This window comes from Conger conger, chromosome 2 (assembly GCF_963514075.1).
Source record: "Conger conger chromosome 2, fConCon1.1, whole genome shotgun sequence".
In the NCBI taxonomy this organism is placed as follows: Eukaryota; Metazoa; Chordata; class Actinopteri; order Anguilliformes; family Congridae; genus Conger; species Conger conger.
In genome coordinates this window covers 77,225,985-77,248,545 of record NC_083761.1, presented here as the reverse complement: position 1 = coordinate 77,248,545, position 22,561 = coordinate 77,225,985, and the positions used below count along the sequence as shown (strand labels likewise).

The 22,561-nt window shown below is 42.3% G+C and overlaps 1 pseudogene; it reads left to right on the top strand.

The window, feature by feature from the left end:
- The window catches only part of LOC133112120 (NACHT, LRR and PYD domains-containing protein 12-like), a 107,344-nt pseudogene that overhangs the window by 6,230 nt on the left and 78,553 nt on the right, over positions 1-22,561 (top strand).

The window sequence follows — 22,561 nt, the reverse complement described above, 5'->3', positions numbered from 1 at the left end:
GAACCTAGGACCTCCTTGCTGTGAGGCGGCAGTGCTACCCATTGCACCATCCGTGCCGCCCCGAATGCCAACCTGAGCATGAAAAAATAATTAACTTACTTGCTTTCCAATTCAACTTGTACCAAACCGTCGATTGTGACCATTATGAAATCTGATTTAAATTTAGGCTAACAACAGGAAAAATTCTTAATGAAATCAATAGTATATGGCGGCCATCTCTAAAACATTAAAAACCATTTCTGATGGATTTCTCAATATCAAAATAGACATTCAGAACCATTTCAGATGACAACAAATGTTATGATAAAATGTGATTGGGAAGTAGACCGTCAACCAATGTGCATTTCAGACGTGTCACATCAATAAAGCTGCTGTCTCCTCATAAAAAGCAAGATGAAGGTATAGACGTTATAAAAATTACTATGCAACATGGATATCAAACTTTTTGCATTAGACTTCAAAATTTAGTGTTCTTATAAAGTTATACCAGTTTTCTTTGTGCCACTTTCATAACGGAAGTTATTTGGCACATTTCTTCTGGCTTAACAATATTTAGAAAATTATTTCTTGGGCCGTTCCCTACAGCCAAGTGGGTGCTATGTTAATATGCATTAACTTTTTATCAGGTAAGAAGAGTAATATTTCTGAAAGATTTTGTTTGTCATTTTCTATCCAAATGTCACATCCATAATGCTGGAATTGCCCATATGGCAAAACGGCACTAATGAACTCTCTAGTAAGCCCACAGTTTATATACTTATTTATGTCTTTACCTAGTCGCAGTGATTCCTTTTTTAAACTCTGTGAACAAATATTTCAGTTTATCTGGAATGGGAAAGCAGCTAAAATCAAGCAAACATACCTGTATAATAAATATGACTGGAGGGGTATTGAATATTAAAGTATTAAATCATTCTGTGAAATCATCACTATTGGGAAACTTTGCTCAAATCCTGACTGGTTCAGTAATAGGTTACTTGAACAGGCCCATCCCTTTTGGCATGTTGGCATATTTACAGCTGAATCCTGTCCATTTCAAATGGTTTAAAAAACAAATGCATTTCGATTTCTCTAAATTTCTCAGGGAATCCATGCAAAACTGGTTATAATTCTAATATCATCTACCAGAAAAATATCTCAACAGATTATAGGGGTCAATACAAGTATAGGTATATAAATAGGTAATAAACCTATATTGACAAAACAATGGTTTGATCATAGAATTGTCTTTTGTAAATTATATTTTAAATGAAGAAGGTGAAATTAAGTCATATGACAGTTTGGTTCCCTGAAAATTTACAATCAGTACTTTCATCCCTACCACAGAATTGCAAAAAGGAACTGGATAAGGCATATGGAAAATGAATGGTCTGCAGATCCTCGATAAAAAATTATGCATAGACAAAAACTAGTAATATTAATAAAGAAATGTTTATGTTTTTGGATGATTCCATCAAATAACTAGAATACATCTTGTGCTGGTTACCTTTTCATCGGCAAAACAATGTGGATAATATTTATTTAGTATATAAATATTAGGTAAAATGCTGTTTTCTAAATGAAGCCTCTGGTTTCTGCAGGCTTTCTGACTGTAATCTCACAGAGGAGTCCTGCAAAATTGTGGCATCAGCCGTTCAGTTAGATTCTTCACCCCTGGTAGAGCTGGACCTCAGCCACAATGGCCTGGGAGATTCAGGAGTGGAGCTGCTCTGTGCTGGACTGAGGAATCCTAACTGTAAACTACAGATTATAAAGTGAGTGGTACATTTAATGGTGATTCTTCTTTCTTCGACCTCCTTCTTTTATCCTTGGTTTCCCATATACACAAAAACAAAGAGCAAAGTGTCAGCTCGTTAATTTAATTCTTGGACAAGCAAAAATGAGACTTTCTATGAGTTGAAAAATGATGATTGGTGAAAGGGTGTGTTCAGGGGTATGATCAGGGGCAGAATAATGATGGTTTTCCATATTTTGTAATATATGTGTGTGTATACAGTGGGAGCAATAATTATTTGATCCCTTGCTGATTTTGTCGGTTTGCCCACTTACAAAGAATGGAACTGTGTAGAATTTTAATCATAGGTACATTTTAACATTGAGAGACAGAATATCACACAATAATCCACAATAACAACATCATGTACATTTTATAAATTTAATATCATATTTTCACATGAAATAAGTGTTCAGGGGTATGATCACGGGCAGAATAATGATGGTTTTCCATATTTTTTCATGTGTGTGTATTTATTATATACATGTTTATTTTCATTTTTAATTTTGTGTGTGTTGGTACAAAAGAACACATTTGAGAAAAGTAATATATTACTGTAAGCAATTGACTACTTACATAAAAACTTGATCAAGGCTGTCTGAGATCAGAATCAATGAGCCAACCAAAGTCTGCAGAAGAACTGTGGCAAGGTCTCCAATATGCTTGGAACAACCTCCCTGCTGATTGCCTTATAGAAGTGCAGGACAGCGCTGGCTATCTCAGAGAAGTGGTGCAGTTTTAACGCCGAAGGGTGGTCACAAACAATATTGATTTGATTCAGTTTGAACTATTCTGCCTAATTACTCAAATGTAATGTGAAATGTAGAGTAAGTTTATTTACCTTTCATTGAATTATTTTTGAAAGAATCTTGTCTGTACAGAATGTTATACAGGTGCCTAAGAATTTAGCACAGTACTATATATATATATAGTTTCTTGAATGTTTACTGAATAATACATTGTTTGATCATGTTGATATAATTATTTGTGTTTCCTCTTTTCTCCTCTCTACAGGCTGTCAGGCTGTCAGGTGACTGAGAGAGGCTGTGCTTCTCTGGCTTCTGCTCTGTCTTCAAACCCCTCACACCTGAGGGAGCTGGATCTGAGCTCCAATCACCCAGGGGAGTCAGGAGTGAGAGCGCTCTCTGCTGCACTGGAGGACCCCAGCTGTAGACTGGAGAAACTGAAGTAGGTACAGAGACAGAAATGGTGCAAGAGAGGCTCCCTTTCACTCAAGAGCTCCTCTCTTGTTAATCCATAAAGTAGCACCCTTTTCTGAATGCAAGTTTGACGATTACATACCCAAAATTAAAAGCCTACTATTCTTGAACCCTTTTGACAACAGGCATAATTCAGATAAGTCAAGAAAAATAAGTACAATAATCATAATATCTTGTATACTAATACATTCCACAATTTCACATACTATCTATTATTCAAAAGCAGGCTGGCTCCTTATTTATAAGCATACTGAATAATAATACAATATTTTGAGAATGTATTTAGATTCTGATCACTGATATAAAACTGGGTCTCGATAATGAAAATACCCTCTATTGTGGATCAAAGGTGTTTTCACTGTCTTCCTCAGAAATATTCACTCAGGAATACTCGAGCGGCTAGAGAGACAAGATATTCCTTGAAAATGCTACTGTTTCGTAAAGCAGGAAAACATTGATTCATTAAAACCTTACAAACTATACACCGTTGCAAATGTAATCTCATTAGCTAAAATACTTCTCAGTCGTTAATTCAATACCATAACACTAACCGGTTCTAGGTTCATCTTAAATTATACTGTATTTTTTGTTCATGGATGGGGATTACCGATACTGGCCAGACAAGTATCTTGTTGCAGAGAGCCTGTACAAAACATAGCATTCATATGTGCAAGTACTTTTGTTTAGGTATGCAGCTGCAAAATGGACAACAATGGTAATTCCTCTAGAGAAATTTTAAGTAAACAATGGACATTCTATCAATGTTTCTCAGAGTTTTTTGAAATTGTATTATTATGCATTTGGTTTGCTGGACCAGGTCAGGGCGGCCTGTAGCGTAGTGCTTAAGGTAAATGACTGGGACCTGCAAGGTCGGTGGTTCTAATCCCGGTGTAGCCACAATAAGATCCACACAGCTGTTGGGCCCTTGAGCAAGGCCCTTAACCCTGCATTGCTCCAGGGGAGGATTGTCTCCTGCTTAGTCTAAATAAACTGTAGGTCGCTTTGGATAAAAGCATCAGCCAAATGTAATGTAATGTATTGGACCCTTGTCATTAAAATGACACTGACATTACCTTGTTTTGTGTAGTATATCGATTTCCAAAATGCAGAGAAGACCCCCTCATTATTGGGTCGATAAATTGCGTCTGGTTAGATTTCACGCTATTTAGAATTTACAAAAAAAACACTGAAAAATCTTCTCAGGAACTGTATATCCAATTGGTGGCTATCATCTATAATTAAGCAATAGTTGATGCATCAAAAAATGGCTGAATGGCGAGCCAATGAAATTGACCCATCTGGGCGTCTCAATTCAAAAAACTGATGTAAATAATTGCAGACATTGCATTTGGCCTTAAATCATGTCATTGAAGGCCATGACTTTCTGTACAAGACAAAACCTGAATGGAGTGAATAGCTTGAAAATCATGGCCACTATAAAACAATTGGTCATTTAGCATCGTTAGCCTAGAAAAACAATTATACTAAGAAATCTATTTAAAGTATCTTTAAAAGTCTGATCGGGATGCCATTTGGTAAAAGAACACTTGGAGCCTGTTGGAGAATGCAAATTGCGATGGAAAGATGAAAGATGGAGAAATGATAGGCAATCATATTTTCGTATAACAAGGGAACACTTGGGGGGGTGTAGCTCCATACTTGGTTTAGCCGTCATTGCCCTTTCCAGCATTCCACAGTGTGCTTATTATTATTATTATTATTATAATTATTATTATAATTATTATTATAATTATTATTATTATTATGTTCATGATGTTGCTTGCATGAGGCAGCACGGATGGTGCAGTGGGTAGCACTGCCGCCTCACAGCAAGGAGGTCCTGGGTTCGAATCCCCGTCGGCTGGGGCCTCTCTGTGCGGAGTTTGCATGTTCTCCCCGTGTCTGCGTGGGTTTCCTCCGGGTACTCCGGTTTCCTCCCAGAGTCCAAAGACATGCAGGTTAGGCTGCTTGGAGAGTCTAAATTGAGCTCTAAATTGCCCGTGGGTATGAGGGTATGAGTGTGTGAGTGAATGGTGTGTATTCCTGCCTTTCGCCCAATGTTGCTTGCATGGGCTAAATTAATTACATCAGTTTTTAACTTAACACACACACATGCAATATTATTTTTCTCTGTTGATGATCAATTGTGTTTTTAGATGAGTTTATTGAACAACTACAGTACAAAATAAAAAAGTGCTGGCTACCTTTTCATTGCCAAAATAATTTGAATAGAATGTGTCACAGAGATGAGTGGAGAATAATTTGCTGGAAAAATGCTGTTTTCTAAGTGAAGCCTCTGGTTTCTGCAGGCTTTCTGACTGTAATCTCACAGAGGAGTCCTGCAAAATTGTGGCATCAGCCGTTCAGTTAGATTCTTCACCCCTGGTAGAGCTGGACCTCAGCCACAATGACCTGGGAGATTCAGGAGTGGAGCTCCTCTGTGCTGGACTGAGGAATCCAAACTGTAAACTACAGATTATAAGGTGAGTGGTACATTTAATGCTGATTCTTCTTTCTTTGACTTTCTTCTTTTATCCTTGGTTTCCCATATAAACAAAAACAAAGAGCAAAATGCCAGCTCTTTAATTAAATTCTTGGACAAGCAAAAATTAGTTTATATGAGTTGAATGAGTTGAAAAATGATGATTGGTGTAGAGGTGTATTCAGGGGTATGATCAGGGGCAGAATAATGATGGTTTTCCATATTTTTTCATATATGTGTGTGTGTGTGTGTATATATATATATATATATATATATATATACACACACACACATATACACATACATTACTGTGCAGAAGTCTTAGGCACCCTAGACTTTATTATATAAATGTTTTTTTTGTGTGTGTGTTAGTACAAAAGAGCACATTTCCGAATATTCATTTTCCAAAAGATTAAATTTTGGTATTTCATTAAAAAAAGTAATACATTACTGTAAGCAACTGACTACTTTTTACATAAAAACTTGATCAAGGCTGTTTGAGATCAGAATCAAGGAGCCAACCAAAGTCTGCAGAAGAACTGTGGCAAGTTCTCCAATATGCTTGGAACAACCTCCCTGCTGATTGCCTTATAGAATTGCAGGACAGCGTTGGCTATCTCAGAGAAGTGGTGCAGTTTTAACGCCGAAGGGTGGTCACAAAAAATATTGATTTAATTCAGTTTTAACTATTCTGCCTAATTACTCAAATGTAATGTAAAATATACAGTAAGTTTATTTACCTTTAATTGAATATTTAAATAATCCTATCTGTACAGAATATTATACAGGTGCCTAAGACTTTTCCGCAGTACTTTATATATTACATTACATTACATTACATTACGTGGCATTTAGCAGACGCTCTTATCCAGAGAGACGTACAACAAAATGCAAATCAAACACAAGAACAAGTGCAAAAGTGGACCTGAGAGGACAGTATGTTGTGTAAACATACAGAAATTCAGAACCCTTGAAGAGTACAATCAACTTTCATACCACAGTTGGCAGCTAGAATACAACAATACAACAGCCAATAAAAACAACAATACCTATACAAGTAACGATATCTATACATGAGTGCCATTACGGTCTAAGGCTAATCACGGTGATTGTGAGTTGGGGAGGGAAAGGTGTAGCCTGAAGAGATGGGTTTTCAGTCTGCGCTTGAAGGAGGTCAGAGACTCTGCTGTTCTGACATCCACCGGGAGGTCATTCCACCACCTTGGGACCAGGACAGACAGCAGTCGTGAGCGTGAAGTGCAGGTGTGGCAAGGGGGAGGCACCAGACGGCACGAAGTGGCAGAACGGAGGGGTCTTGTTGGTGTATAGGTCTTGATAAGGGATTGAATATGTACAGGGGCTGATCCTTTAACTGCCTTGCATGCGAGCACCAAAGTTTTAAATTTGATGCGAGCCATAACAGGCAGCCAGTGGAGGTTGCTGAGCAGGGGGGTGACATGTGAATTTCTGGGAACATTGAATGCTAGACGGGCTGCAGCATTCTGGATCAGTTGTAGGGGTCTGATGACAGATGCTGGAAGGCCAGCCAGCAGAGAATTGCAATAGTCCGGGCGGGACAGGACCATTGCTTGAACAAGGAGCTGAGTGGAGTAGGTGGTAAGAAAGGGTCGGATTCTCCAGATGTTGTACAGGAAGAACCTGCACGCCGGGGTCACCGTAGCGATGTTCTTGGGGAAGGATAGCCTGTTGTCCATCACCACTCCAAGGTTTCTTGCACTAGGGGTCACTGTGGTATCCCCAAGTGAGATGGAGAAATCAGGGAGAGGGAGAGGTTAAAGCAGGGATGAAGATCACCTCCGTCTTACCTGGGTTGAGCTTTAGATGGTGGTTGCCCATCCAGCTCTGGATGTCTCTCAGGCAGGCGGAGATACGGGTAGAGACCTGTGTGTCTGATGGGGGGAAGGAAAGAAAGAGTTGGGTGTCATCGGCATAACAATGATAGGAGATGCCATGAACAGAGATAACGGGGCCAAGGGATCTCGTGTAGATGGAGAAGAGGAGGGGTCCGAGGACTGAGCCCTGGGGGACTCCTATAACAAGGGGGCGAGGGGTTGACACTCCTCCAGCCCAGGATGCCATATATATTATATATATTATTCAGTAAACATTCAACAAACTATATTGTTTGTTGAATGTTTACTGAATAATACATTGTTTGATCATGTTGATATAATTATTTGTGTTTACTCTTTTCTCCTCTCTACAGGCTGTCAGGCTGTCAGGTGACTGAGAGAGGCTGTGCTTCTCTGGCTTCTGCTCTGTCTTCAAACCCCTCACACCTGAGGAAGCTGGATCTGAGCTACAATCACCCAGGGGAGTCAGGAGTGAGAGCGCTCTCTGCTGCACTGGAGGACCCCAGCTGTAGACTGGAGAAACTGAAGTAGGTACAGAGACAGAAATGGTGCAAGAGAGGTTTCTACAGAGCTCCTCTTTGGTTAAAACCCCTCCCTCTGCATTCTGGTGCATATCCAGTGTAGTGGAGATGGTAAAACTACTGAGATGTTTAAGATACTACCACATGCTTTCAGCTGATCAGTAAAGTCCTGATTATCTGGAGCTCTCCCATCCCCGTTTCTCCACAGCCCTACATGCACAGGCAGTATGTGTGTCTCAGAGTCTGTCTGTCCTTCTGTCCCTACAGCGTTGACCATGGAGGAGAGAACAGGCTCAAACCAGGCCTGAGGAAATGTAAGTCTGTCTGCACTGAATGCTTTAAATCTGAGAGAGCAGAGGGAAGAATGTTTGTCCTGTTATACTGCCCTCTACTGTACACTTTTGCTCTACCGCCCTTCTCTTTCTCCATCAGTGGAGTTCAGTGACATCATCTTTTTTTTGCTCTCTATCTCTTTCTCTTCTCTCCCTCACATGCACACAAACACACACACTCGGAAAAAAGAACAAATAGAAGTGCCTAAAAAAACACACGTGATTGTCCTGGGGAGGAACCCTATGGTTACATAATTGTAGCCACTACAAGTATATCATTAATCTGCTTGGAAAACTCCCGGTTCTGATCCACTATGTTCTCACAGAGATGTTTCTCCTGACCTCCTCATCTGCAGATGCCTGTCAGCTCGCACTGGACCCCAACACGGCACATAAGGAGCTCATTCTCTCTGAGGGGAACAGGAAAGTGACTCGATCAGAGGGGAAAGAGGAACCTTATCCTGATCACCCAGAGCGATTTGACTTCTGTCCCCAAGTGCTGTGCAGAGAAGGTCTTACTGGGCGCTGCTACTGGGAGGTGGAATGGACCAGGGGAGACCATTACTTTGAACGGACTGCAATTGGAGTCGCATATCAAGGAATCCGCAGGAAAGGTTCAGTGTTCAGTGTGGATTCCCTTAGACGCAGTAACAAGTCCTGGATTCTGGAATTGGATACAATCGTTTGTTACCCCTGGCACAATGGGAAGTGGCGTCCCGTATGCGTGCCCTCCAGTACCTCCCGCAGAGTTGGGGTGTACCTGGACTGGCCAACCGGCATTCTGTCCTTCTACGGGATCTCTGACACACTGACCCACCTGCACACTTTCCACACCACCTTCACTGAACCTGTCTATCCTGCATTTAGAGTTACTCCAGATTCCTCAGTGTCCCTGTGCATGCTGGGATAGCCACCTAAGTCTGATATTATTCTGCTTGGTTAATTGTTGTTCATTATTTTCATATTTTCTGTGTATCTGATTTTCTTTATTTCAGGAGGTCCAAATGGTTTTAAGTGATACATCATGCCTGCTTACAAGCTCACATTATTATCAATAAGGCTCTTGCACTTGCTCCTGTTCTGGCATTGTAGGCTCTCAAATTTTATAACTTGACCGGTTCTGGGCTGTAGGGAACTAGCACCCTCTTGATTCCACCAGACCAGTTTTGCCTGGTCCTGCCCTAGGGTCACATTAATTATGCATGGGACAGGAAAAGGGGTCTGTCCCCCTCTTTCCAACAAATATAAGTGAGGCCTATTGAGAATTATGGGTCCTTTCTGTTCTTGGTGTTATGGGTTTTGCTAGTTTTTGTTCTTTAGTCTTCGTCACATTTGTGTAATAACCGTGGGAGAAATAATCAAATTTGTCTCCTTTCATTCAATTCTTAATGTCCATGTCTGTACTCTGTAGCATTCAACATTAGTTCAAGTAGTTGAACCTCCATCTTTAGCATAAACTTTTTATTGAGCCTTACAATTAATTAGCAAATTAAATTACTTACAATATATTCTGCACTTTGGATAAGTGAGGAGTATTCAGGAGTTCCACTTGTGTTTGGTATTCAATGTGCCAAATATTGAATGAGGGTGTTAACTGCTAAGACCACTAGATTCAGGGACCAGTTGTAAAGAAGTTCACACAGCTTCGAGGACAAATAACCGGTTGTATAGTATTCCATTCTGTTCATCTAAAGTCACAAAAGAAAGCAGCATACTTGTTCAAAACCATTTTTACAACTAAACCAAAATATGGCAGATATTAATTAGTGCTCAGATTGTTTACTACTAAAACTGAAAGTGCTTATCTGTTCCTCAGAACAAAAATATGGCAGGTACCAGAACATTCTCAGATTGTAGGTGAATGAACATATACAGGTATGTGATATTTGTACATAATGATTTAAGGACATTCTTAAATCATTATTTAAGAATGTTGTGTGATTGTGGGAGGAGCTAGGAGGTTCACAAAGGATTTTTCAGCAGGAAACGGGAGGGTGTCAGTTGCGGAAGTATTTGTGACATATAAATGATCAACCTGTGGTTTTTGTAGGGGAAAATTCACAGAACGAAAGATCTCCCTCCTAAAAGCATGATAACCAATCACAAGTCAAAATCAGACTCCGCCTTAGTGAGCAGGCTGGTTCCTCCAAAACTCTCGACGATGTGTGCTAAAAGTTTATCAATATATCTGTATTAAAGTATGATATGTACCCTGTATAGTTTCAAACTGAGTAACTGCTCAATTGTGCTAGGATTACACAGTGAGCCCAGCCAGCTGGCAGGGGGGGGGGCCGTCTTGAACTGTGTACTGTGTAGACCAAACTGTCAAGGACACGGGCAGAGCAAGATATGACTGTACAGCTGATTTCTCCGGGACTCTCAATGTTTTATGCCAGAAGTGTATCTATTTGACCTTGAACATTAATTATAGCTGAGCTTATGAAAACGCAAGAAACCACAGTGAAAACTGTTGAAATGAGAGCAAAGAATGCTACGTACATTTATTCCCTTAGAAGAGAATAATTAATCAAATGTTTAGTATGTCTGTATATTAGAAAAGTATATTAGAAGTGAATATTAATGAAATGTTTAGTTTGTCTGTATATTTTCAATGATTACTGCTGCTTAGTTTGTCTTATAAAAGCGAAAGATACAGAGTGACGTGTATGGATGACGTGTTAGAGGGAGGGCATCCAGAACTTTATGAGGTCTGGTAGTTTGCCAAGAGCAGGTGCGGGGTGAAGTGAGGACACGTAGTTGGCAGAATGCCCTGAACTTTGTACAGAGTTGGCAGAGCATAAGGACCGTTGGCAATTTGCCACAATGACGTTGTGGGAGGAGCGTTGGGAGGAGTTACGATAAGAAAAGTGTGGGTGATTTGCCAGAATGCGGTTTGAGGAGGAGTTGTAGGTGGAGTAACTGTGTATAAAATGGGTGTACAAATGCCAGTCGGGGTTGAGTTCTGGAGAGCTGATCCGGCTTTATGCACGTGCGCTAATAAAGTCTGATTTTCCTGAAGATCTTGCTGCCTGGTGTCGTCTTTTCCCTCGCGAAGATGTTTTTCGACAAATTGAAGATTTGGACTCTGTCGTTTCCTAGACACGACATTTGGGGGCTCGTCCAGGATACGAAAGAGAAAGAGAAGCTCCCGGCGACTGGAGACCAGGGTGGAGAGTACTTTTTGATAGGCTGCAGCTGCAGCTTATCAGGGAATGAAAGTATTCAAGGACTCTGATCTCCTCTCCCGGACGCCGGAGGCAACATTCTCTCGTATAACTAACCCGGCAACTAAATTAAGGGGAAAAACGTAGCAAACTTTTCAGGAAACGTGCGCGAGGTGAACTGTGAGTAAACGGTGTGGGAATTTATTAATTGTGTTGGAAAATGTTTTTTTAGCAGAACTTGTATTAAGTCTAAAAAGTATATTGATACTGCGGACTGAAGTTATATTGTTGCTGCTAACGATTTTAAGTTATGTGATAAGAGGTGCCAGAGACTTGGAAGGAAAGAAACCCAAAAAGGGGATCCTGCAAGCTATATCTAGGTAGTTACCTCAAGGTGTGATGTAAGAGAAAAATTGCTGTGATGTAAGAGAAAATACTGTTACGCTGTGCTGATGCTTCGAAGGCTTGTGCGAATATAATGTTGTATTTGAGGCAACAAAGGTAAAAATAACGCTGTGCTGAGGCTTAGAATGCTTGTGCGTGTGCGGATATAACGTTGTATTGAGACAACGGAGGTAAAAATCGTTATTTATGTATGTGTAAGATAAGAAACGCAAAGAGTGAATAAAAGTATTAACGGGAGAAAATACAGGCTCTGGCGGAAAAATAAAGATAAAATATATAATAATATAGATAATAATATGGAAAATAAAGGTTAAAGACATAATAATATAGATAATAATAGGCGGAAAAAATATAAATAAATAGATAATAATATAAAAGTATTACGGGCAGTATATGAAAATGAAAAAGGGAAAGAAAACTGCGATTGAGATAATAGTGGGGGTGTATCTTAAATGTATACAGGAGATAGAAACTATCTCCGATAAGTGGAAACAAAAAAAGAACTAAGAAAATGGTGGCAAAATGGCCGTTTGATAAGAAAAATATGCGGAGGAGAAGGAGAGCGTAATGGCGGCGGGTAGAAACTGAAGCGAAGAGGCGACTCCGCCTCCATATGACGTGTGGCCTTGGGAAGGAGGAGTGTGGAGAAGGGGGGTCAAAACAGGTGCAGAGGGACTTAGCTGGGTGATACAGAACTATTATTTTTTTTAAATAAAACAAGAACAACACAGAAACCCATACGGTTTCGCGATAAGGAGGAACTCCCCAAAATAGTAGGGCCATTATTAATTAGGGCTGCTGTACCTCGATACATTCCCTGGTCCACTCAGGGCATGCAACATGTAATAACAAATCTCCCTGAGTTACAGAATGGAGTGAGCCACTGGTTCAGGGTGCTGGAGAAGGAGATGAGCGCCGAATCTTGGCTGTCGGGGGCCTGAAGGCTCTCCTGGGGAAGGTTGTGGGGATGGAAACAATGCTGGACATATTCGAGCAGGCTGGCGTTGTCAGAGCCCAGATGCAAACCTACAGCAGTGGACAGTGGGCCATTTGACAATGTACGTGCTGCGCAGGTGGAGGCTGATAACCGAAAGGGACGCACAAACAGATCCCATAATGCCGTAAAGCCATACGGGAGGGGATGTCACCAGGAGTGGGGTGCCGCCTCGATGAGGTGGTGGGACTGAACACCATGACACACAGGGAGTTTGTGGATCATGTGGCGCACGCTGTAGAGACAGCGAGAAGAGGAAAAAAGCTGGAAGATCAAGCTAAAGACATTCAAAGAAAACTACTGTGCAGCTGAAGGAGCTGGAAGCCAAAGAACAAAAGCACCCCCCACACCTGAACCATGGAGCAGCCCGATGGCGCCCCGCCAGCGGTGGTCTACAACTTCTCCGGCATCCCTCACCCAGTGGCCATGCAAGGTAATATACAAGGGGGGGAACTACAAATGGGTGGGAACCAAATGAAGGGAGGGCCAGGGAATGGTGGGCAAACCAATCAGTGGAAAGGGCAGCAGAGTCAGCGCAATTTTGATGATGCTGGTAGGGGTAGTATTTATGATAGCTGGTATTTATCTGATTCTAATTGGAGTAGATAATCAAAGTAAAAATAAAAGTAAACTTGGTGAACTTAGAGTAGCAACACATAGAGCCAGACGCCTTCCTAAAGGTTCTTTGTCTCATTTTATTTTCCCGCTCATGTGAGCTTGTGGGTGAGGGACGTTGTCCCCGGTATTTGTATTTTGGTTTGTGTTTTTTCCTGAGCTGCGTCTCATGGTTCTTTATTTCCGTGCCTAGTGTTTTTTCTGGGTTGTATGTTGTTATTTTGGTTGGGGTGTTCGCCCTGTTTTTTAGGGTCACTTTATTCCAGCTTACAGCTGGGAGTGCCAGAAGAACCAACAGTGCCCCAGCGGACCCAGTACGAGAATTGCAAGCCGGCTCACCAGTGGAGGGACGTGCAGACCACATCCACTGGTTGGATCCAGGAGCCCACCTGTTACATGGACTATGGCAATTCCTCGTGCTACGAATCAACATGTTAACAAAATTAAAAGAAGTGTGTGATAATTTTAATAGTTGAGTCACTTAGGATAATACATACAGCTGTGATACGGCTATGGCCAGTCAAATTACGCGGGATGCACTTGTGCAGAGAGTGTTGGAGGAACCATGGAAACGCCGTTATATTGAGGAGTCTGAGGCAATTGGATGCTGCTATAGCAGCAGGGGATGTGCAGGAACCCAACTTAGTATGGTGCGTTGGCCAAGGGAGATATTCGGGGCCATAGGTTTTGACCCCGAAAGGGGGGAATGTAGGGGAAAATTCACAGAACGAAAGATCTCCCTCCTAAAAGCATGATAACCAATCACAAGTCAAAATCAGACTCCGCCTTAGTGAGCAGGCTGGTTCCTCCAAAACTCTCGACGATGTGTGCTAAAAGTTTATCAATATATCTGTATTAAAGTATGATATGTACCCTGTATAGTTTCAAACTGAGTAACTGCTAAATTGTGCTAGGATTACACAGTGAGCCCAGCCAGCTGGCAGGGGGGGGGGCCGTCTTGAACTGTGTACTGTGTAGACCAAACTGTCAAGGACACGGGCAGAGCAAGATATGACTGTACAGCTGATTTCTCCGGGACTCTCAATGTTTTATGCCAGAAGTGTATCTATTTGACCTTGAACATTAATTATAGCTGAGCTTATGAAAACGCAAGAAACCACAGTGAAAACTGTTGAAATGAGAGCAAAGAATGCTACGTACATTTATTCCCTTAGAAGAGAATAATTAATCAAATGTTTAGTATGTCTGTATATTAGAAAAGTATATTAGAAGTGAATATTAATGAAATGTTTAGTTTGTCTGTATATTTTCAATGATTACTGCTGCTTAGTTTGTCTTATAAAAGCGAAAGATACAGAGTGACGTGTATGGATGACGTGTTAGAGGGAGGGCATCCAGAACTTTATGAGGTCTGGTAGTTTGCCAAGAGCAGGTGCGGGGTGAAGTGAGGACACGTAGTTGGCAGAATGCCCTGAACTTTGTACAGAGTTGGCAGAGCATAAGGACCGTTGGCAATTTGCCACAATGACGTTGTGGGAGGAGCGTTGGGAGGAGTTACGATAAGAAAAGTGTGGGTGATTTGCCAGAATGCGGTTTGAGGAGGAGTTGTAGGTGGAGTAACTGTGTATAAAATGGGTGTACAAATGCCAGTCGGGGTTCAGTTCTGGAGAGCTGATCCGGCTTTATGCACGTGTGCTAATAAAGTCTGATTTTCCTGAAGATCTTGCTGCCTGGTGTCGTCTTTTCCCTCGCGAAGATGTTTTTCGACAAATTGAAGATTTGGACTCTGTCGTTTCCTAGACACGACATTTTGTACAAAAGATTTAAATGCGGTTTCCTTTTTGATGCCATTAGAAATTGCTCATTATGTGTGTAGGTGTTTGGCCATTTTCCATGGTTTGCTGTTTAATAACTACTTGGAGGACAGTACAATAATAAAATGTTCATATTGAAAGCTTGAATTGCCACAAATTATAATGATAGTCGTGTTTGTATTTGATTGTGACCTAATGTAAACTGTTACTGTAACTGTTACGTTCCATGTATGTATGCCTGTCTGTTTCCCCCTTAAACTCTACAGATGAAGCCATCAACCATTTCCATTCGCTGTCCCTGCTGTCCATCATCATTGCCCTGGTCCCGCCTCCACCAATCACGTCCCTCTGCTTATATAAACTGTGTTGGCTGCCCTATAGGGGGCGATGCTAGACTTGGCTGCTCATTCGCTTGAGAACCCTGTTGTGTGTATGTGTGTTCCTCCGTTCTCCTACTCCTGTGAATGTAGTTGTCCGTGTGTAGGCCCTGGGGCAGGTAAGACAGAGGCCTCTATACACTGTTGCTGCACATAGGGTGAACCATTGTTTAGACACCTTAGGAAAGGGGTGATTGCCACCTATGTACTTTTGATTATAGAGTAGATATATTATTTTGTTCAGTGAACAGTTAGTATGTATTTTGTTTTTAGCTCTTTGGTTTTGTTAATTTAATTGATTTGGCAACACCCAGGTCCCTTGGCCTCGTACCCCATGTGTCTTTGTCTTGTGAGTTTTTGTTTGAAAACTGTAAATAGCACCGCCACTGTAATTTTTGTAAATACACTTATTGCACCTCAAACCTGGTTTGTTCGATCATTTTTCACTCCAATAGCGCTCAAATACATCCTCCCGGTCATTTTATTTTATTATAATTTTGTTGCGTACTCCCTCCTACCCCTGGACGCCTGAGAACGTAACAGTAACAAATAAATATCTTTATTTTAATTGTTTGACTACCTGAATGTAAAGCACGTCTTGAAAAAGTGCAACTCTTTCCTTGATCACCTTTGAGATTCAGAATGAGACTGCAGTTCCGTCACAAATAAGTTCCATTTCTAAATCACAACAAATCATGTTATGGAAAGTATATTATTTTTTAGTGCTAACTGAAAAGCAATATTTTTTTACATTTCAGTGTCCATATGTGTTGTGTTCTGACTACTCGCCAGTCGGTGGCGAGAACGCAATATGCATAGTAAATATGTAACGTGCAGAAGAAGAGTGAGAGTTGGAGAAGAGATTAAATGAAGAATGAATTACCCGTGTGAATTAACCGTGTCTGTTTATTCATTAGTTAATACAGTAGCCTAACTTTAGTTCAGTCTTTACACATGCAAACATAACAAATTGGCGATGAGTTCTTACCCACTACTACGATGGATGGCTCTTTCTACACCTTTTTCTACACCGTTTTTGCAATGCCCTGGAGAACCTGCTCTGCCTTTCCATACATGGATGAAAATGTTCAACAACTACTTGCTAGTGGTGGCAACGAATACAAAGGCATGGCCGGACGTTCGTAAACGTGCACTTCTTCTACATTGCCTTGGGACTGAGGGTCAGAGACTCTTTTACACACTGCCTGGTCAAGGTGAGACGATGGAAGAGGCTGTTAAGACGCTGGAAACATACTTTATTCCACGTCGGAACATAGTAGCCGAGCACCATGCTTTCCGAAAACGTGCACAAGCCCCACATGAATCAGTGCTACAGTACATTGCTGCTTTGCGAGACCTAGCAGCTACATGCGAGTTTGATGAAATGCCGCGTGATCAGTTTGTGGAAAACGTAAACAATCCTCGCATACGTGAGAGACTTCTTTTTGAAACGGACTTAACCTTGCAGAGAGCCATCACATTAGCTACACAGACAGAAGCTGCTCGTGAGCAAGCTAGGTTAATTGCTGGCGATCGCTCAGCACCTGTGCAAGCTGTGTCTGCTGCAACATCTGCACGCCGCCACCCGCCTTTTTCATCTGCACCGTCTTCTGTACCGTCTACCGCTCCTTCTGGTCATACGTCCAGCCGAACCTGCTGCCGCTGCGGAACTGACAGGCATCTTGCAAAGGCCCTGCTGCCTCAGTTAAGTGTAAGAACTGTAATAAGATTGGACACTTCGCCAGAGTGTGCCATTCGACACAGACTCGCTCTGTGCGCGAAATTGACATGCCAGAGGTTCAGATTCTTTACTTACATGATTACAATGTGTCTGATAAAATTCGATGCACAGTTAACATTAAGGCTGCAACTGCTACTACAGTGCCAGTGGAGCTGAGTGTGGACTCAGGCTCCTCAGTGTCTATTCTGCCCAAATGCCTTTACGAAAAGCACTTCAAAGGAGAATACCTACTACCTCCAACAGCTAGTGACCTACTCCCATGCTCCTATTCCAGTTATTGGCTGTTTACTTGTTACTGTGTTCTGGAATAATGCCACATGCAAAACATCCTTCTTCATTGTGGAGTCTGGGACTCCTCTGCTTGGCATGGACTTGATCAATGGCCTGAGTCTGTGCTTTAAAGGCTCTACTGTCCAACCTGCCACCCCGATGACCTCTGCTTCTGTGATGGCCACTGCTCCTCTGTCTGCGGCCACTCTTGGCTGCGCAAAAGGGTTTGTGCATAAAGTGAAAGTATCACAGACTGTCACACCTGTATGTCAGAAATTACGTCTATTGCCCCTATCTGTGCAGAATGCTGTGAGTACTGAAATCCAGCGTCTCCTCGATGCAGGTGTGATTGAGAGAATAGATGCTTTTTCCCCCTGGGTCTCCCCGATAGTGGTTGTACAAAAGAAATCAGGTAATATTTGAATGTGTGTGGATCTGCATGAGCCCAACAAGGCTGTGATTGTTGACTCCTTTCCTCTTCCACACATAGACGAAATGCTGGGCCTGCTGCACGGAGCTACAGTGTTCTCCACCATTGACTTGTGCCTGCTTCCAGTTGCCATTGCACGAGGAAAGCCGTGACATGACTGCTTTCATTACTCACAAAGGACTTTTCAGATTTTGCCGCGTCCCATATGGACTGGTCTCTGCACCCTCTGCCTTTCAGAAGATGCTGGCCACCATTCTTAAAGGCCTGCCTAACGTTGCTAATTACTTGGATGATGTGATTCTGTGGGGTCATACACAAGCCAGTCATGATGAGACACTGGAAGCTGTGCTACAACGGATTAAAGATGCCGGGCTACAACTGAATACATCAAAGTGCCACTTCAACAGGTCAAGTCTGCATTTCCTTGGACCTACAGTGACTGCTCAAGGCATTCAGCCAGACGAGGACCACATCAAGGCTGTTCTACATGCCCGAGCTCCTACTGATGCAGGCACGTTAAGGTCATTTTTGGGACTTTTATCATGGTACAACAAGTTTATTCCCAACTTTGCTACTGCTGTGGAGCCACTGCGTAACTGCATTCGTCAGGACAGTGAGTTTAGCTGGTCAGAGGATGCACAGCGCAGCTTCCAGACTGTGAAACAGCTGTTAGTGGAGAGTCCAGCTCTAGCACTGTTCAACCCTGACCTCCCTACTATTGTCTCCACTAATGCCTCTGACTACGGCCTTGGTGCTGTTCTCCGTCAGATCCAGTCTGACCACACTGAGCGCACTGTTGCATTTGCTTCCAGGACTCGGACTCCTGCCGAACGCAAATACTCAACAGTTGAGAAAGAAGCCCTTGGATGCGTGTGGGCTGTAGGGAAATGGAGAACCTGCTTGTGGGGACGGCGATTTACCCTGCGTGCAGATCACCAGGCACTGACCACTCTCCTGAGCTGACCGTGCTGGCATGCGTATTGCACGCTGGGCAGCACGCCTGCTGTGCTTCTGTTATGATGTTGCATACCTGCCTGGTTCAAAGAACAATACTGCTGACTGCCTCTCCCGTCTGCCTCTGCCTGCTGCTGCTGATGAACCAGGGGCTGAACCTGAGTTTGTGGCCATGCTGTCGGCTGATCACCTGTCTGCTGTCTCCCCTGGTGAATTTGCTGCTGCGTCTACCTCCTGCCCTGAGCTCTGTGCGTTGCGTGCACAGATTGCTGATGGTTGGCCTCCCTCCCTCCCTCTCTCTTTAAGTTCAGTCATACGTCCATACTACAAGCTCCGCCATGAACTGTCTGTGCAAAATGACTACACTTTCCGAGGCTTACGGCTCATTGCTCCTGTCACCCTGCGTCACACCCTGGTGGGCCTGGCTCACAAAGGCCACCAAGGTATTGTGAGAACCAAGCAACGCCTCCGTGAAATCTACTGGTGGCCAGGTATGGATGAATTTGTCAACACTCAGATTAAGAACTGCTGTCTATGTCAGTCTTCAGATAAGTCTGCTGCCCCCTCTGCTGCACCATTACAACCAGTACAGTTTCCAGCAGAGCCGTGGGAGAAGCTAGGCGTTGATGTGGTTGGTCCGTTTGAGACTGCTACTTTTGCCCTCACACTGACTGACTACCACACCAAGTGGCCTGAGGTTGCTTTCACGCCTTCTGCTACCTCAGCCAACATCATTACTTTTCTGGCTTCAGTGTTCAGCAGATTTGGTAATCCGAGAACCATTGTATCAGACAATGGGCCTCAATTCCTGTCTAAAGAGTTTGCTGCATTCTTGAAAGAGCGTGACATTAAGCACATACGTACAGCGGTTTACCACCCTGCAGCAAACGGAGCAGTTGAACGCTTTCACCGTGTCCTGAGAGCATCCATACAGTCCGCTATCCTACAACAGAAGCCCTGGAAAGCTACAGTTACAGACTCCTTACAGGTGTACCGTGCCACTCCACATGCAACCACTGGACTCTCTCCATTTGAGTTACTGCATGGCAGAAAAATGCACACACGCCTCCATGTCCTTGCCCCACCACTGACAAGCATTGATACGGATGTGCTTCATCAGAGAGTATCATCCCGACAAGCTGAAACGAAGTCATACACTGACTCCCGTCGTGGAGCACACAGTACAGTTTTCAAAGAAGGGGACAGAGTGCGTGTCCGGAAGCCCTTTCATGTTCCAAAGGCGCATCCACGCTACTCCAAGCCACTGGTGATAAGGAGGCAAGTTGGTCAGAGCACTTTTCTTCTGTCAGATGGTAGGAAATGGCATGCATCACGGCTGGCTAGATACCATGCTTCTGCTTCACCTGAGACATTTGCTCGCTCTCCACACGATGCAGTGAGTGACGACTCCACAGTTTCCGAGTCTGACCTCCCGGGGGCCATGGACTCTCATACGGCCCCTGCTCGTGTCAGACGGCCTCCGAGCTGGCTTGAGGACTATGTGACTTAAGCACACACTTACACACCTAAACGTTCATGTAGCCTGTTCAAATGTTCCTTGGCTATGGATATCATTCTATATACACCGATACAAATTCTGAGACTTATGATATGGATACTACTGAGCCTTCTGCTGATGTTCTACCACTATTTTCAGTCTTGTTATGATACTGAAGAGAGTTCTATTTTATGCTCTATTTTCTACTTCTTGATATTTCAAGTAATAACTGGTTGATACTTTAAAAAACATGCATGTGAGATTGTGCATTTTGCTATGTATTACTACTAATATTCTGAGTGCTAAGGTTATGCACTATTCTCTACTAATCATTCTTATTGCTGGTGATATACACTGTTGTTAACCCCATGCTAGTTCTGGTAATATTGTTTACGTAAGGGGGGAATGTTGTGTTCCGAATACTTAGCAGTAGGTGGCGAGAACGCAATATGCATAGTAAATATGTAACGTGCAGAAGAAGAGTGAGAGTTGGAGAAGAGATTAAATGAATTAAATGAATTACCCGTGTGAATTAACCGTGTCTGTTTATTCCTTAGTTAATGTTTCTACAGTAGCCTAACTTTAGTTCAGTCTTTACACATGCAAACATAACAATATGCATGTGCAATAATATGAGACAATTCAAAATGAAGCTAATGTTGCATAACTATTCGCAGACCCGATTCAAAATCACCAGCCCACCTTTAATGCATGAATCATTGCATTTTCACTTAGCCATTGTACACGGTGGCAGTTCTCTTTGAGTTCCCAGAAGTGGAGGTGTCAGAACCACCGAGATATAGACCTACACTCAGTGACCAGTTCACCAACTTGTTAAAGGAGTAACATGGTGGTTGAAAGTGACACTTGCCACTAATCTGGCACACAGTGGATTGGGATTTTTACTATTCTTAAAAGGGAGGATAAGGCAGATCCTATAGTCCGTTTACATAAAACACTGCTAGTGTAACCGGGTCGAACTTTGTCTCGCCTCGGTGCAGGAGGAGTGAAGTGACAGTCAGCACACGGGATGTGCTTTTCCCAGGTTTATTCTTCTATTGCAAAGCAAAATGGATTATGGCGGCCAATATAACGGTTAACTAACGTCACGTAAATACCAATTAAATATACAAGTGGAAAAGTGATCGTATAGATTTCGATGACAAATAGTTACAGTTATAAGAATTATATCCGGGAAAGCATGTTCTTATTTTCAAAGAACGTTCGGTACAAAAAGTAATTCCAGTGTAACACAACTCTGCCGGCATGGCATTAGCTAGGCTATGAACCACATTACTGGCTAATGTTTCGGAAAACTCGTATTGTGCTATGTACCTGGACAGACGAAATAGTATGTAAACACAGTGTTCATGTGACAGGCGAACTGTGTGTATTCTCTGAATGAAAAGCGGTTTTACTTTTAAAATAAATACATCGTCAGACTACGTTCTAGCTTCATTAATGGTTTAATGCAATGACATTTTCATCATTAGGCAAAGTACTTCCCATCAAGCATTATATTTTAACGAGAGCATGCCAGATCCATACCTACTAATGCAATACAAAATGGATTCTGGCGGGCACATGGAGCAAAGCTGATGTAGCACAGAGCATCTGTCACATAAAGCCAGCAGAGGGCGCTGTATAACCATTTACATACAACTGAAGATACCCTTGATAAAATCATTTTATAGGAATGTATGCTTGTACAATATTTTGGAGAAAGTCATTAACTTGTGGTGTTATTTATAACTCTGTTACACTATTTTTTATTTCTGTACGTTAGGGACAAGTTATATGCAGCATACTAGCTGTTTCAGCGATCCTGCCAGCAAGCTAGCAAGTTCTTTACAGAACACAGGAATACATTTGTAATTAAGATTACGAATATGATATTGGATAAAATAGTTTGGTTACCTAGAGCTAGCTGTGTTTGGATTAATGGGGAAGAAATGGGATCTACGTAACTTTGATCATGGAATTATTGTTGGTGCCAAACAGGGTGGTAAACAGGAAACCGCTGATTTAATTGAACGTGTGGTTCTGTCATTGTGTTCTTGAAAACTAGGAAACTTGAATGGAATATTGTTCACAAGAACTCCGAAGCTGAAGTCTGAAATTGACTCTTCGTACGG